Source organism: Somniosus microcephalus, chromosome 24 (assembly GCF_052327205.1).
Source record: "Somniosus microcephalus isolate GS21.2 chromosome 24, FLI_Smic_1.0, whole genome shotgun sequence".
NCBI classification, from domain to species: Eukaryota; Metazoa; Chordata; class Chondrichthyes; order Squaliformes; family Somniosidae; genus Somniosus; species Somniosus microcephalus.
In genome coordinates this window covers 59,271,271-59,287,180 of record NC_141010.1, presented here as the reverse complement: position 1 = coordinate 59,287,180, position 15,910 = coordinate 59,271,271, and positions in this window count along the sequence as shown.

The window sequence follows — 15,910 nt, the reverse complement described above, 5'->3', positions numbered from 1 at the left end:
ATTTGGCGATGAGGTAAAAGGACACTGCATGAAAAAGTGAAGTCTGCCGGGACTTTTAAAGAACAAACTCACGAGCTAAAGTTAGCTGCAAATTGGACGGAAGCATGGCTGCCACGGTAGGAACGGTCTCCGCTTTTGATATTCGAGCACAAACCTGGGAGGAATACTGTGAAGTGTTGGGTTATTTCTTCGAAGCAAATGAAATAAATGAAGCCAGAAAAAGGAAAGCCATTCTGCTTAGTTCGGTGGGAAGCCAAACCTACAGTTTGATGAAGAATCTGCTCAGTCCTGAAAAGCCTGGAGACAAATTAATTGTTGAATTAGTGGCCTTGCTCAAAGAACATTTCAACCCCAAGCCTAGTGAGATTGTATAGCGGTTCAAGTTTAATTCAAGGAACAGAAAAGAGGAAGAGAGTGCAATGGACTATGTAGCGGTGTTGCGTAAATTGGCACAAGATTGCAATTATGGAAACAACCTGAAGGAAATGCTGAGAGATAGGCTAGTTTGCGGAATAATGGATGACCAAATGCAGCGTATATTATTATCTGAGACTGGGCTTACTTATGAAAAAGCTTTGGAACTTGCTCAAGCCATAGAGACAGCGAACCGAGATGTAAAAGAAATACAGGGTTCAGACAGGGCTAATGCTAAGCAAGTTGCAGGTCAGGTTATTGTGCACAAGTTAAACGTGCGTCAGAAACCATAACGTGAGCATGTGAAGGCATGTTATAGATGCAAGGGCAATCACCTGGTGAGTGAATGCTGGTTTCTGGAGGAAAAGTGCCACAAGTGTGGGAAACAATGACACATTAAACGAGCATGCAGGGCAAAATCACCTGTGGAGGAACCCAAACCAAAAGGGGGAGGAAAGCAAAACCAAGGGAGAGAAGTGAAAAAACATGGAGCACACCACATCAGCGGGGGAGCTGAGGAAGAAGAGGACATGTTCATAATGTATAGCATGTTAGAGAGCATTCCAAAAGTGGCTCCTATCACATTGCAACTGATAGTAAATGACTCTAAGGTGAACTTTGAAGTTGATACAGGGTGCGGTGTAACCATAATGAACAAGGCAAAGTACTCAAAGTTGTGGAACCGTGCAAAAGTTCCAGAGTTAAAGTCTTGCTCTCTGCATCTTAAAACACATACAGGTGAATGAGTAGCGACAGTAGGTGCAGCTAATGTGACTGTGCAGCACAGGGACACAGTGAAACAGTTACCTGTAGTTATAGTATCGGGTACCGGACCAAACCTGTTAGGTCGGGGCTGGATAAAAGAACTAAAATTAGACTGGGGAGCAGTAAATCAAATAGATGAGGGCAAACAGTTGACTTTGCAAGAAGTGTTGAGTGAACATGAGAATGTGTTCAAGGAGGAACTTGGCACATTTAATGGCTCCCCAGCTAAGATTTATGCAGACAAGGAGGCACCGCCAAGGTTTTTTAAACATCGACCTGTGCCTCATGCCATGAAACCAAAGGCAGAGGGTGAGCTTGACCGTCTATTGAGAAAGAACATACTGGAGCCAGTGAAATGTTCAGAATGGGCAGCTCCCATAGTACCTGTTCTAAAACCGGACAATTCAGTAAGACTCTGTGGAGATTATAAATTGACGGTCAATCGGGTGTCCAAATTAGAGCAGTGTCCTATTCCCAAAACAGAGGATCTCTTTGCAAACATGGCTGGAGGAAAGAAATTCACAAAGTTGGATATAAGTCATGCATACTTGCAGATTACACTGGATGACGAATCAAAGAAGTATGGCACCATAAATACACACAAGGGCTTGTTTACATATAACTGCTTACCGTTTGGTGTCTCATCTAGTCCAGCTATCTTCCAGAGGACAATCGAAGGTGTACTGCAAGGGATTCCGCATGTTTCCATCTATCTGGATGACATTCTGGTGATGGGAAGAACCGGCCAGGAGCAACTGAGCACCCTGAGAGAGATACTACAGAGATTGGAGAGGGCAGGGTTACAGCTCAAGAGGAGTAAGTGCACTTTCCTGGGGAATGAGGCAGTGTTCCTGGGACACAGAGTGGACACCACCGGGCTCCATCCAATCAAGGAGAAGGTACAAGCACTGCAGGACGCCCTTGCTCCTACCAATGTGGCTGAGTTAAAAGCTTACCTGGGACTGCTGAACTATTATAACAGGTTTTTACCAAACTTGTCAACAGTGTTAGCACCGCTTCACAAACTACTGCGCAAGGAGACACAGTGGCAGTGGGGAGAGGAGCAGGGGGTTTCATTTGAACAGTCCAAGAAACTGATGCTGTCGTCGGATGTGCTGGTTCACTACAATGCAGAGAAAGACATCATTCTCTCTTGTGACACTTCACCTTACGGGGTGGGGGCAGTTCTTTCACACCGCATGGAAGATGGAACTGAAAGATCAATAGGGTTTATGTCCCGAACTCTAACACCAGCGGAAAAAAACTATTCCCAGTTAGATAAAGAGGGGTTAGCAGTAATGTTTGGGTTACAGAGGTTCCACAAGTACATATATGGCAGGAAGTTTGCCATATGCACCAATCATAAACCTCTTATCTCTCTTTTCAATGAAATGAAAGCAGTTCCACAGATGGTTACACCCCAGATCCAGAGGTGGGCAGTGACGTTGAGGGCATATGAGTATGTCATCGTCTACAAGGCGGGCAAGTACCATGGGAACACAGATGCCTTGAGCCGTCTTCCACTGCCAGGCACACCTATCCTTGCAGCTCCAGAGGACAGAGTTTTGATGTTGGAGGACACTGACACGGCACTTGTGACTGCAGAGCAAGTAAGAACATGGACAGGTAAAGATCCAGTGCTGTCTAGAGTTTGAGAATATGTGGTGAGGGGATGGCCACAACATCCGGAAGGGACTGACAACACCCTACAGTGTCAGGAAAACAGAGCTGAGTGTGCAGGATGGTTGCGTGTTGTGGGGAGCACGAGTGATTATTCCACAGCCAGCACAACAGTCTATCCTAGAGCAACTACATCAGTGTCATCCTGGGGTCTCGCATATGAAAGCCTTGGCTAGGAGTTACTTCTGGTGGCCAAAGCTAGATGAGGTGATCGAAAATCTAGTCAAGGCATGCAGCACTTGTCAGGTACACAGGAAGGCACCAGCAGCGGCTCCTCTCCACCCCTGGGAGTGGCCAGATAAACCATGGAGAAGATTGCACTTAGATTATGCGGGTCCATTCATGGGGAAGATGTTCCTCATAATCATTGATGCACATTCCAAATGGATGGATGTTTATCCTGTTAATTCTGCTTCCTCCACTACTACTATAGACTGCCTGCATCAGAGCTTCAGTAATCAAAGGCTACCGGAGATCGTGGTAAGTGACAATGCCACTTGTTTTGTGAGCACAGAGACAAAAGAGTTCATGAGAAAAAATGGCACAGTGCAGGTGACCTCGGCTCCATATCATCCGTCCTCAAATGGACTTGCGGAGAGAGCCATACAAACATTTAAAGAGATGATGAAAAAAAGTGCAGAAGGGAGTTTAGCAGCCAAAGTGTCACGGGTTCTGTTCAGCTACAGAATAACAACTCAATCCACCACAGGACTCTCTCCTGCTGAGATGTTATTAGGTCGTAGACTACGCTCCACTCTTGACCTTGTCCACCCAGACCTAAAAAGGAAAATGGAAAACAGACAAACCAAACAAAAAGAGAACCATGACAAAAGAACAAAGCCGAAGTTTTGGAGAAGGAGATGCGGTCCTTACCAGAAATTTCATTTGTGAACCAAAGTGGATTCCTGGCTTCATAGACTCAATGACAGGTCCAGTATCATACAAGGTCATGTTGGGAGATGGTAGGGTAGTACACAGACATGTAGATCAGATACTTACCAGACAAGGGGAAATTGAAATTGAGGCTCCAGATGCAATGGCTGAGGACAGGGTTGCCCCCAGTTATCCAAGTGCATCTGTGGTGCCACCACCATGGACAGAGACAATTCCACAGGAACCTATTCATCAAGAGGAAATCATCATTGCAGAGTCAGATACTCTGAGCACTGCTCAGGAGCAGCTGGTGGATTCACCACAAACAAGCAGGGACTTTACTGTTAGACATTCACAAAGGACTCGCAAGCCACCAGAGAGATTGATACTGACCTGTTAGATTCGTCAAGTATGGAACATAGTGAATGGAGACTTCTTATGTGACCCTTAGGAATGGTTGGTTGTTAAGAAATTCATACTGAAATCTTAAGGGGGGAGGAATATAGTAATCTGGGATGTTATGATTAAGGTTATCCACCAGGTGGTGCTGTAGCTAGTGCTGCCACTAGTTAAGGTCAAGGTCAGCAAAGGTGGAATGCCAGGGTGCAGGATGCAGGCCTGTATGTTTGCTACGCAGTTGTTAATAAAGTATACAGGCTAATTCTAATATCTCGCCTCTTCGAGTTCTTGCTTCACTACATGGATTTATCACACTCACCCATCAGTGGAAACATCCTCACTGCATCCACCCGATCAAGCCCCCTCACAATCTTATATGTTTTGATAAGATCACCTCTCATTCTTCTGAATTCCAATGAGTAGAGGCCCAACCTACTCAACCTTTCCTCAAAAGTCAACCCCCTCATCTCCGGAATCAACCGAGTGAACCTTCTCTGAACTGCCTCGAGAGCAAGTATATCTTTTCTTAAATATGGAAACCAAAATTGTACGCAGTATTCCAAGTGTGGCCTCACCAGTACCCTGTATAACTGAAGCAAGACTTCCATGCTTTTATACTCCATCCCCCTTGCAATAAAAACCAAGATTCCATTGGCCTTCCTGATCACCTGCTGTACCTGCATACTAACCTTCTGTGTTTCATGCACCAGGACCCCCAGATCCCTTTGTACTGTAGCACTTTGCAGTTTCTCTCCATTTAGATAATAACTTGCTCTTTGATTTTTTCTGCCAAAGTGCATAACCTCACACTTTCCAACATTATATTCCATCTGCCAAATTTCTGCCCACTCACTTAGCCTGTCTATGTCCTTTTGCAGGTTTTTTATGTCCTCCTCACTCACTGCTTTCCCTCCCATCTTTGTATCGTCGGCAAACTTGGATACGTTGCACTCGGTCCCTTCCTCCAAATCGTTAATATAGATTGTAAAGAGTTGGGGTCCCAGCACTGACCCCTGCGGAACACCAATAGTCACTGATTGCCAACCCGAGAATGAATCATTTATCCCAACTCTGTTTTCTGTTAGATAGCCAATCCTCCACCCATGCCAGTATATTACCCCCAATCCTGTGATTTTTTAACTTGTGCAGTAATCTTTTGTGTGGCACCTTGTCAAATGCCTTTTGGAAGTCCAAATACACCACATCCACTGGTTCCCCTTTATCCACCCTGTTTGTTACGTCCTCAAAGAATTCGAGCAAATTTGTCAAACATGACTTCCCCTTCATAAAACCATGCTGACTCTGTCCGATTAAATTATGCTTATCCAAATGTCCTGTTACTGCTTCCTTAATAATGGACTCCAACATTTTACCAACCACAGATGTTAGGCTAACTGGTCTATAGTTTCCAGCCTTTTGTCTACTTCCCTTTTTAAATAAGGGCGTTACATTAGCAGTTTTCCAATCTGCTGGGACCTTTCCTGAATCCAGGGAGTTTTGGAAAATTACCACTAATGCATCCACAATCCCTACTGCTACTTCTCTCAAGACCCTAGGATGTAAGCCATCAGGACCAGGGGATTTATCCGCCTTAAGTCCCATTATCTTACCGAGTACCACCTCTTTAGTGATTTTAATCGTGTTTAGCTCCTCCCCCCCTCTAGCCCCCTGTTTGTCCAGTGTTGGGGTATTTTTAGTGTCCTCTACTGTAAAGACTGATACAAAATATTTGTTCAACGTTTTTGCCATCTGCATGTTCCCCACCACTAATTTCCCAGTCTCGTCCTCTAAGGGACCAACATTCACTTTAGCCACCCTTTTTCTTTTTATATAACTGTAGAAACTCTTGCTATCTGTTTTTATATTTTTTGCTAGTTTACTTTTATAATATATCTTCCCTTTCTTAATTAATCTTTTAGTTATTCTTTGCTGGCTTTTAAATGCTTCCCAATCTTCTATCCTCCCACTAGATTTGGCTACTTTATATGCCCTTGTTTTCAGTTGGATACTATCCTTTATTACTTTACTTAGCCACGGATGGCTGTCTTTTCTTTTACGCCCCTTTTTCCTCAGTGGAATATATTTTTCTTGAAAGTTGTGAAATATCTCCTTGAATGTACACCACTGCTCATGTACCGTCTTACACTTTAATCTATTTTCCCAGTCCACTTCAGTCAACTCTTCTCTCATACCTTCATAGTCTCCTTTATTTAAGCTTAGTACACTGGTTTGAGATGCAACTCTCTCACCCTCCAACTGAATTTTGAATTCAACCATGTTATGGTCATTTATTCCAAGGGGATCCTTTACTAGGACATTTTTTTATTAATCCTGTCTCATTACACAGGACCAGATCTAAGATTGCCTGCCCCCTGGTTGGCTCAGTAACATACTGCTCAAGGAACCCGTCCCTAATGCACTCTATGAACTCTTCCTCAAGGCTGCCCTGCCCAATTTGATTTGTCCAGTAAATATGAAAGTTAAAATCCCCCATGATTCATAGATTCATAGAAGATAGGAGCAGGATTAGGCCATTCGGCCCCTTGAGCCTGCTCCGCCATTCAATGAGATCATGGCTGATCATTCAATTTCAGTACCCTGTCCCTGCCTTCTCCCCATATCCCTTGATCCCTTTAGCCTCAAGAAATATATCCAACTCTTTCTTGAATATATTTAATGAACTGGCCTCCACCGCCCTCTGTGGCAGAGAATTCCACAGGTTCACCACTCTCTGGGTGAAGAAATTCCTCCTCATTTCAGTCCTAAATGGTTTACCCCTTATCCTTAGACTATGACCTCTGGTTCTGGACTCCCCGGCCATCAGAAACATCCTTTCTGCATCTAGTCTGTCCAGACCTGACAGAATTTTATAGGTTTCGATGAGATCCCCTCTCAATCTTCTAAACTCCAGTGAGTATAAGCCCAATCGACACAATCTCTCCTCATGCGTCATTTCTGCCATCCCAGGTATCAGCCTGGTGAATCTTCGCTGCACTCCCTCCATGGCAAGAACGTCCTTCCTCAGGTAAGGCGACCAAAACTGCGCACAATACTCAAGGTGCGGTCTCACCAAGGCCCTGTACAACTGTAGCAAGACATCCTTGTTCCTGTACTCGAACCTTCTTGCTACGAAGGCCAACATACCATTTGCCTTCTTAACCGCCTGCTGCACCTGCATGCTTACCTTCAGCGACTGGTGCACAATAACACCCAGGTCTCTTTGCACTTCCCCTTCTCTCAATCTATTGCCATTCAAATAATAATCTGCCTTCCTGTTTTTGCCACCAAAGTGGATAACCTCACAATTATCCACATTATAGTGCATTTGCCATGTTTCTGCCCAATCACCCAACCTGTCCAAATCGTACTGGAGTTTCACGACATCCTCCTCACAGCTTACCCTCCCACCCAGCTGTTCCCTTATTACAAGCCCCAACTATTTCCTGATTTATACTCCGACCAACAGAGTTGCAACTGTTAGGAGGCCTATAGATTACGCCCACTAGTGACTTTTTCCCCTTATTATTCCTTATCTCCACCCAAACTGTTTCACTATCCTGATCCTTTGACCCAATATCATTTCTCACTATTGCAGTGATTCCATCCTTTATTAACATAGCCACCCCACCTCCCTTTCCTTCCTGTTTGTCCTTCCTAATTGTCAAATACCCCTGGATGTTTACTTCCCAGTCATGGTCACCTTGCAGCCATGTTTCTGTAATGGCCACCAGATCATACCCATGTGTAGTTATTTGTACCGTCAACTCGTCTATTTTGTTATAAATGCTGCGTGCATTCAGATAAAGAACTTTTAAATATGTTTTGTGACAATTTATTCCTGCTTTTACCCCCTTTACTACTTTACCTTTATCTTTATACATTCTGTCTCTTCCTGACACGCTCTGGTTTTTAATTCCCCCACTGCTACCTTGCTCTATTGCCTTCTCCGCTGACATTTTTATTTTTTGCTCTCTTGAAACCTCCCCCCCACTAATTAGTTTAAAGCCCTCTCTACAGCCCTAGTTATTCGATTCGCCAGGATTCTAGTCCCAGCACTGGCCAAGTGAAGACCGTCCCAATGGAACAGCTCTCTCCCGTCCCAGTACTGGTGCCAGTGTCCCAAGAAGCAAAACCCATTTCTCCCACACCAGTCTTTGAGCCACGCATTTAACTCTCTGATTTTATTTACCCTAGCCAAATTTGCTTGTGGCTCTGGTAGTAATCCAGAGATTATTACCCTAGTCATTCTGTTTTTTAATTTGGCGCCTAGCTGCTCATACTCCCTCAGCAGAACCTCTTTCCTTGTCCTATCTATGTCATTGGTACCAACATGGACAACTGGATCCTCCCCCTCCCACTCCAAGTTTCTCTCCAGCCCAGAGGAGATGTCCTTAACCCTGGCACCGGGCAGGCAACACAGCCTTCGGGTCTCTCGCTCTCAGCTGCAAAGACCCCTATCTATCCCCCTAATGATGCTATCCCCTACCACTACAACATTTCTTTTTACTCCCCCCACTTGATGGCCCCTCGTTCCACGGTGCTGTGGCCAGGTTGCTCATCCTCCCTGCAGTCCCTGTTCCCGTCCCCACAGGGAGTAAGAGCCTCGAACCTGTTGGACAAGAGCAAGGGCTGCGTCTCCTCCAACACTACCTCCTGGATCCCCGTACCTGCCTCACTTCTAGTCACACCATCCTGTCCCTGACCACGGACTACATCTGAATTAGTTAATCTAATTGGTGTGACTACTTCCTGGAACACAGAGTCCAGGTAACTCTCCCCCTCCCTGATGTGTCGCAGTGTTTGAAGCTCGGACTCCAGCTCATCAACACGGAGCCGGAGTTCCTCGAGCAGCCAACACTTACTGCAAATGTGATCACCGTGAGCATCAATGGTGTCCACCAGCTCCCACATATTGCAGCAGCAACACATCACCTGTTCTCCCATTCCATGTAATTAATTAAATTTATTATTATTATTTTTTAATGATATATTTAAGGGCCCTGGTTTACAAACTGTCCTGCTACACCACAGAGACCTTAAAAACTATAAACCACAGAGTTAAAGTTTTAAAAAAGAGAGAAATACTCCCAACCAATCACTTGCCTGCTTTGTGGTGATGTCACACCTCGATTACATTTTACTTCTCCCCCTCTGAGATTGGAGATTGGTGAGGTCTACCCACGCCTCGGGCTTACCTTTTATAGGTCGCTGCCGCTCGGATTCCCGCCGCCGCCGCTCTGAGGCCTACCCACGCCTCGGGCTTACCTTTTATAGGTCGCTGCCGCTCGGATTCTCACTGCCGCCGCTCCAACCTCAGTACCCGGTCCCTGCTTTCTCCCCATACCCCTTGATCCCTTTAGCCTTGATAAATATATTCAGTAGAATTGGCCTCTACTGCCTTCTGTGGTAGAGAATTCCACAGGTTCACCACTCTCTGGGTGAAGAAATTCCTCCTCATTTCTGTCCTAAATGGCCTACCCCTTATCCTTAGACTGTGGCCCCTGGTTCTGGACTCCCCGACCATCAGGAACATCCTTCCAGCATCTAGTCTGTCTAGACCTGACAGAATTTTATAAGTTTCGATGAGATCCCCTCTCATTCTTCTAAACTCCAGCGAGTACAAGCCCAGTCGATCCAATCTCTCCTCATATGTCATTCCTGCCATCCCAGGTATCAGCCTGGTGAATCTTCGCTGAACTCCTTCCATGGCAAGAACATCCTTCCTCAGATAAGGCGACCAAAACTGCACACAGTACTCAAGATGTGGTCTCACCAAGGCCCTGTACAACTGCAGCAAGACATCCTTGTTCCTGTACTCAAACCCTCTCGCTACGAAGGCCAACATACCATTTCCCTTCATAACCGCCTGCTGCACCTGCATGCTTACCTTCAGCGACTGGTGCACAAGGACACCCAGGTCTCGTTGCACTTCCCCTTCTCCCAATCTATTGCCATTCAGATAATAATCTGCCTTCCTGTTTTTGCTACCAAAGTGGATAACCTCACATTTATCCACATTATATTGCATCTGCCATGCTTCTGCCCAATCACCCAACCTGTCCAAATCATCCTGAAGTTTCTCGACATCCTCCTCACAGCACACACGCCCACCCAGCTTTGTGTCAGCTGCAAATTTGGAGATATTACATCTAGTTCCCTCGTCCAGATCATTAATATATATTGTGAATAGCTGGGGTCCAAGGACTGATTCTTGCGGTACCCCACTAGTCACTGCCTGCCACTTGGAAAAAGACCCGTTTATTCCAACTCTTTGCTTTCTGTCTGCCAACCAGTTCTCTATCCAAGTCAGTACCTTGCCCCCAATCCCATGTGCCTTAACTTTACATGCTAATCTTTTATGCGGGACTGTATCGAAAGCCTTCTGAAAGTCTTTATACACCACATCCACTGGTTCTCCCTTATCTATTTTACCAGTTACAACCTCAAAAAATTCCAGTAGGTTAGTCAAGCACGATTTACCTTTTGCAAATCCATGTTGACTTTGTCCGTTCCTGTCACTGTTTTCCAAGTGCTCTGCTATTACATCTTTTATAATGGCCTCTAGCATTTTCCCCACTACCGATGTCAGGCTTACCGGTCTGTATTTCCCCGTTTTCTCTCTACCACCTTTTTTGAATAGTGGGGTAACATTAGCTGGTGTTGGTTTGATACAACTGGGTGGCTTGCTAGACCACTTCAGAGGGCAGTTAAGAGTCAACCACATTGCTGTGGGACTGGAGTCACACATAGGCCAGACCAGGTAAGGACGGCAGGTTTCCTTCCCTGAAGGACATTAGTGAACCAGTTGGTGATGGCTTCATGGTCACTTTTATTGACACCAGCTTTTTCAGTAAACAATTACCAAATTCTCAAACTGCCCATTGGTAGGATTTGAACTCCTGTTGTGTTGGATTACTAGTCCACTAACATAACCACTATGTTACCGTACCCCCAAGCACTGCTAGGCTGACCTCCTATTGCTTTGATCTGAACAGGTGGCAGGTTTTGTTTTGCTCAGTGCACCGGTGTGTAAAATGGATCTTGTCTTTGTTAAAGTGTGAACGTGTAACGTCTGGGACAGGTGTGTGGTGGGACAGTGAACTCTGGCACCTGTTGTCCTTCTGATGGTTCATCAGGTCCTTGTGTGGGCCTGGCATCACACAGGTGGCTGCGTGCTTTCTCGGGGTCATTTTAATCATTAATAAAGTAACAAACTCAAGTATGGACTAAGATGAGCTTTAATTAATATAAACAAGATTGTCTAGATGCCCTTGGGGATCCTGGCACAATCAGTAAGGCAAGGGCAGTGATGCCAAGCACCTGGCTTTCTCTTCATGGTGTGAGTACATTATTCTGCTTCGCACTGAAGGAATTGCCCAACAGGGTACATTTGGCATTCTGTCCTAATCTTAAGGTATTTCCCCACCCAGCCACAAGGTGCAATCATACACCCGGGCTACATTCGAAACCAGCTCCAATCAGGGGAATGAAAGTCTGCTCTCTCCAATGGCCGTAAGGTCCTTGGTCATTCTCAGGAGGTGGACGTCGCTGGCAAGGCCAGTATTTATTGCCCATCCCTAATTGCCCTGGAGAAGGTGGTGGTGAGCCATCTTCTTGAACCGCTGCAGTCCGTGTGGTGAAGGTACCCCCACGGTGCTGTTAGGGAGGGAGTTCCAGGATTTTGACCCAGCGACGATGAAGGATCGGCGACATATGTCCAAGTCAGCATGGTGTGTAACTTGGAGAGGAACTTGAAGGTGGTGGTGTTCCCGTGCGCCTGCTGCCCTTTCCTTCTAGGTGGTAGAGGTCGCGGGTTTGGGAGGTGCTGCCGAAGAAGCCTTGGCGAGTTGCTGCAGTGCATCTTGTAGATGGTACATACTGCAGCCACAGTGCACCGGTGGTGGAGAGAGTGAATGTTTAAGGTGGTGGCTGGGGTGCCAATCAAGCGGGCTGCTTTGTCCTGGATGGTGTCAAGTATCTTCAGTGTTGTTGGAACTGCACTCATCCAGGCCAGTGGAGAGTATTCCATCACACTCCTGACTTGTGCCTTGGTGGAAAGGCTTTTGGGAGTCAGGAGGTGAGTCACTCGCCACAGAATACCCAGCCTCTGACCTGCTTTTGTAGCCACAGTCTGGACCAGAAACTTAACTGAACCAGCCACATGAGCTTTGAGTTTGAAGTAGTTTCCTAATGGGTGTTCCACTCCCCAATACTGCACCTTGATGAGAATCATAAGATCATAGAATGGTTACAGCACAGAAGGAGGCCATTCGGCCCGTCGAGCCCGTGGAATCAAAGACCAGACCATTGGAAGAGGGCTATCAGCAATTAACTGCCGAGAATGTAGAAGAGAGAGCTAAAGAGGAGCCAGATACAAATTTTACATCAGCATATACTGCGGATGCTGGAAATCTAAAATAAAAACAGAAAATGCTGGAAATACTCAGCAGGTCAGGCAGCATCTGTGGAGAGAGAAACAGAGTTAACGTTTCAGGCTGGCTTCGACCTGGAATGTTAACTCTGTTTCTCTCTCCACAGATGCTGCCCAACCTGCTGAGTATTTCCAGCAATTTCTGTTTTTATTTAAATAACACTCAGAAATTCTACAGTTGCTCCATATCTAACCGTTTGAAGCCATCCCATTGGGTGTACGACGTCCATTAGATGGACAGGTGGTTAACACCTTTAAAAAGAATTACAGTGTAAATTCAGTGATCCTCGTCCGTGGGGAGCCTGTACTCAAAGGGAGCACGTATTGGAATCAGTGCTACACTGTTACATGGGAGCAGGAGGAGGCCATTCAGCCCCTCGAGCCTGTTCCGCCATTCAATTAGATCATGGCTATATCTTAACTCTATCTACCCGCCTTGGTTCCGTAACCCTTAATACCCTCGCCTAGCAAAAATCTCTCAATCTCAGTTCTGAAATTTTCAATTGACCCCCCAGCCTCAACAGCTTTTTGGGGAGAGAGTTCCAAATTTCCACCACCCTGTGTGTGAAGAAGTGCTTCCTGACATCACCCTGAACGGCCTGGCTCTAATTTTAAGGTGATGCCCCCTTGTTCTGGACTCCCCCCGACCAGAGGAAATTGTTTCTCTTGATCTATCCTATCAAACCCTTTAATCATCTTAAACACCTCAATTAGTTCTTCTATACTCGAGGGAACACAAGCCCAGTCTATGCTGCTGTCGCCCTAACTCTGACCCATGCCCCCTTCAAGCACAACCCTCGCATGTAGAATGGGTGAGTTTACACTTGTATGATAGAATCAGACAGTTTGCAGCATCAACATGGTCAGGTTTATACCTCAGAATGAGAATAAGCACTTGGTGCCAAAGAATTGGCAAAAGGTGAAAAAATAACTGGGCAGCCAGTTTTGGCACATGAGCATGTGGAACCCTCCCGAATACAAAACTATTCTCTCCTGCCACTATTAGATTGAGTGGTGACTGTTCTCGGGTCTCTGGTGACTCTGCTGTGTGACCAGCCTCCAGGGGGCACTGTCAGACAGTCCATGTAACGTAGAGTTTGGGCCACACTTCAGCACGGTGGCACAGTGGTTAGCACTGTTGCCTCACAGCGCCAGGGACCCGGGTTCAAATCCGGCCTCGGGTGACTGTCTGTGTGGAGTTTGCACATTCTCCCCGTGTTTGCGTGGGTTTTCTCCGGGTGCTCCGCTTTCCTCCCACAGTCCAAAGATGTGCGGGTTAGGTTGATTGGCCATGATAAAAAAATTGACCCTTAGTGTTAGGGGGGATTAAATACGTGGGGTTACGGGGTTACGGGGATAGGGCTTGGGTGGGATGGCTGTCGGTATAGGGACCGGGTGCTAGGGTTTGGATGATCAGCCATGATCTCGTTGAATGGCGGAGCAGGCTCGAAGGGCCGAATGGCCTACTCCTGCTCCTATCTTCTATGTTTCTATGTTTGCGTTCCCTGACATCGCAGTTAAGCTCAGGACCTCAGTACCTCCAGTCCGGCTCTGCTCCCTGCTCCCTGCACGGCAGCCTTAATGTTTTAATATAGAGCATAAGATGAGAAAATAGCAACTCGGCCCATTCCTCCCACAGACAATGTATAATCCGCTCTGTCACGCACTCTATTCAATTGTGGACTCCACTCAACTTCCTGAGGAAGGTTCTGCTAAGTATTTCCCTGCTCTCAAGGGTAAATCAGCAAAACTCCAGAACACCTCTCTAACCTTCCGCATTACGCTAGACACCCTGACCAGCTGCCTTCCTTGACCCATTTCTACACTCCCCATAGCTATGAACTACCAGAAAACCCAATTAGGAACAGGAGGAGGCCATTCAGCCGCTCGAGTCTGTCCTGCCATTCAATGAGATCATGGCTGATCTGTGACCTAACTCCATATACAGGAAACTTTGTTATCAAATCAAATCAAATCAACTTTTATTGTCATTGTTAGTGCACAAGTGCAGTACAACGAAATGTAGGCTTGCGGCTCCCGAGAGTGTATATTTATAGAGTCATAGAGTCATAGAGTTATACAGCATGGATAGAGGCCCTTCGGCCCATCGTGTCCGCGCCGGCCATCAAGCCCTGTCTAATCTAATCCCATATTCCAGCATTTGGTCCGTAGCCTTGTATGTTATGGCCTTTCAAGTGCTCATCCAAATGCTTCTTAAATGTTGTGAGGGTTCCTGCCTCCACAACCCTTTCAGGCAGTGAGTTCCAGACTCCAACCACCCTCTGGGTGAAAAAGTTCTTTCTCAAATCCCCTCTAAACCTCCCGCCCTTTACCTTGAATCTATGCCCCCTAGTTATTGACCCTTCTACTAAGGGAAAAAGCTCCTCAGTATCCATCCTACCTATGCCCCTCATAATTTTGTACACCTCAGTCATGTCCCCCCTCAGCCTCCTCTGCTCCAAGGAAAACAAACCCAATCTGCCCAGTCTTTCTTCATAGCTGAAGCACTCCAGCCCTGGTAACATCCTGGTGAATCTCCTCTGCACCCTCTCCAAAGCGATCACATCCTTCCTGTAGTGTGGCGACCAGAACTGCACACAGTATTCCAGCTGTGGCCTAACCAGTGTTTTATACAGCTCCATCATAACCTCCTTGCTCTTATATTCTATGCCTCGGCTAATGAAGGCAAGTATCCCATATGCCTTTTTTACCACCTTATCCACCTGTTCCGCCGCCTTCAGGGATCTGTGTACTTGCACACCCAGATCCCTCTGCCCCTCCGTCTTGCCTAGGGTCTTACCATTCATTGTGTATTCCCTTGCCTTGTTAGTCCCCCCAAAGTGCATCACCTCGCACTTTTCCGGGTTAAATTCCATTTGCCACTGTTCCGCCCATCTGACCAACCCATCTATATCGTCCTGCAGACTGAGGCTACCCTCCTCGCTATTTACCACCCTATCAATTTTTGTATCATCTGCGAACTTACTGATCATACCTTTTACATTCATATCCAAGTCATTAATGTAGACCACAAACAGCAAGGGACCCAGCACCGATCCCTGTGGTACCCCACTGGCCACAGGCTTCCAGTCACAAAAACAACCTTCGACCATCACCCTCTGCCTTCTGCCACTAAGCCAGTTTTGTATCCAATGTGCCAAGGCACCCTGGATTCCATGGGCTCTTACCTTCTTGACCAGTCTCCTGTGCGGGACTTTATCGAAGGCCTTACTGAAATCCATGTATACCACATCCACTGCGTTACCCTCATCCACACACCTAGTCACCCCCTCAAAAAATTCAATCAAATTAGTCAGACATGATCTTCCCTTGACAAAGCCATGTTGA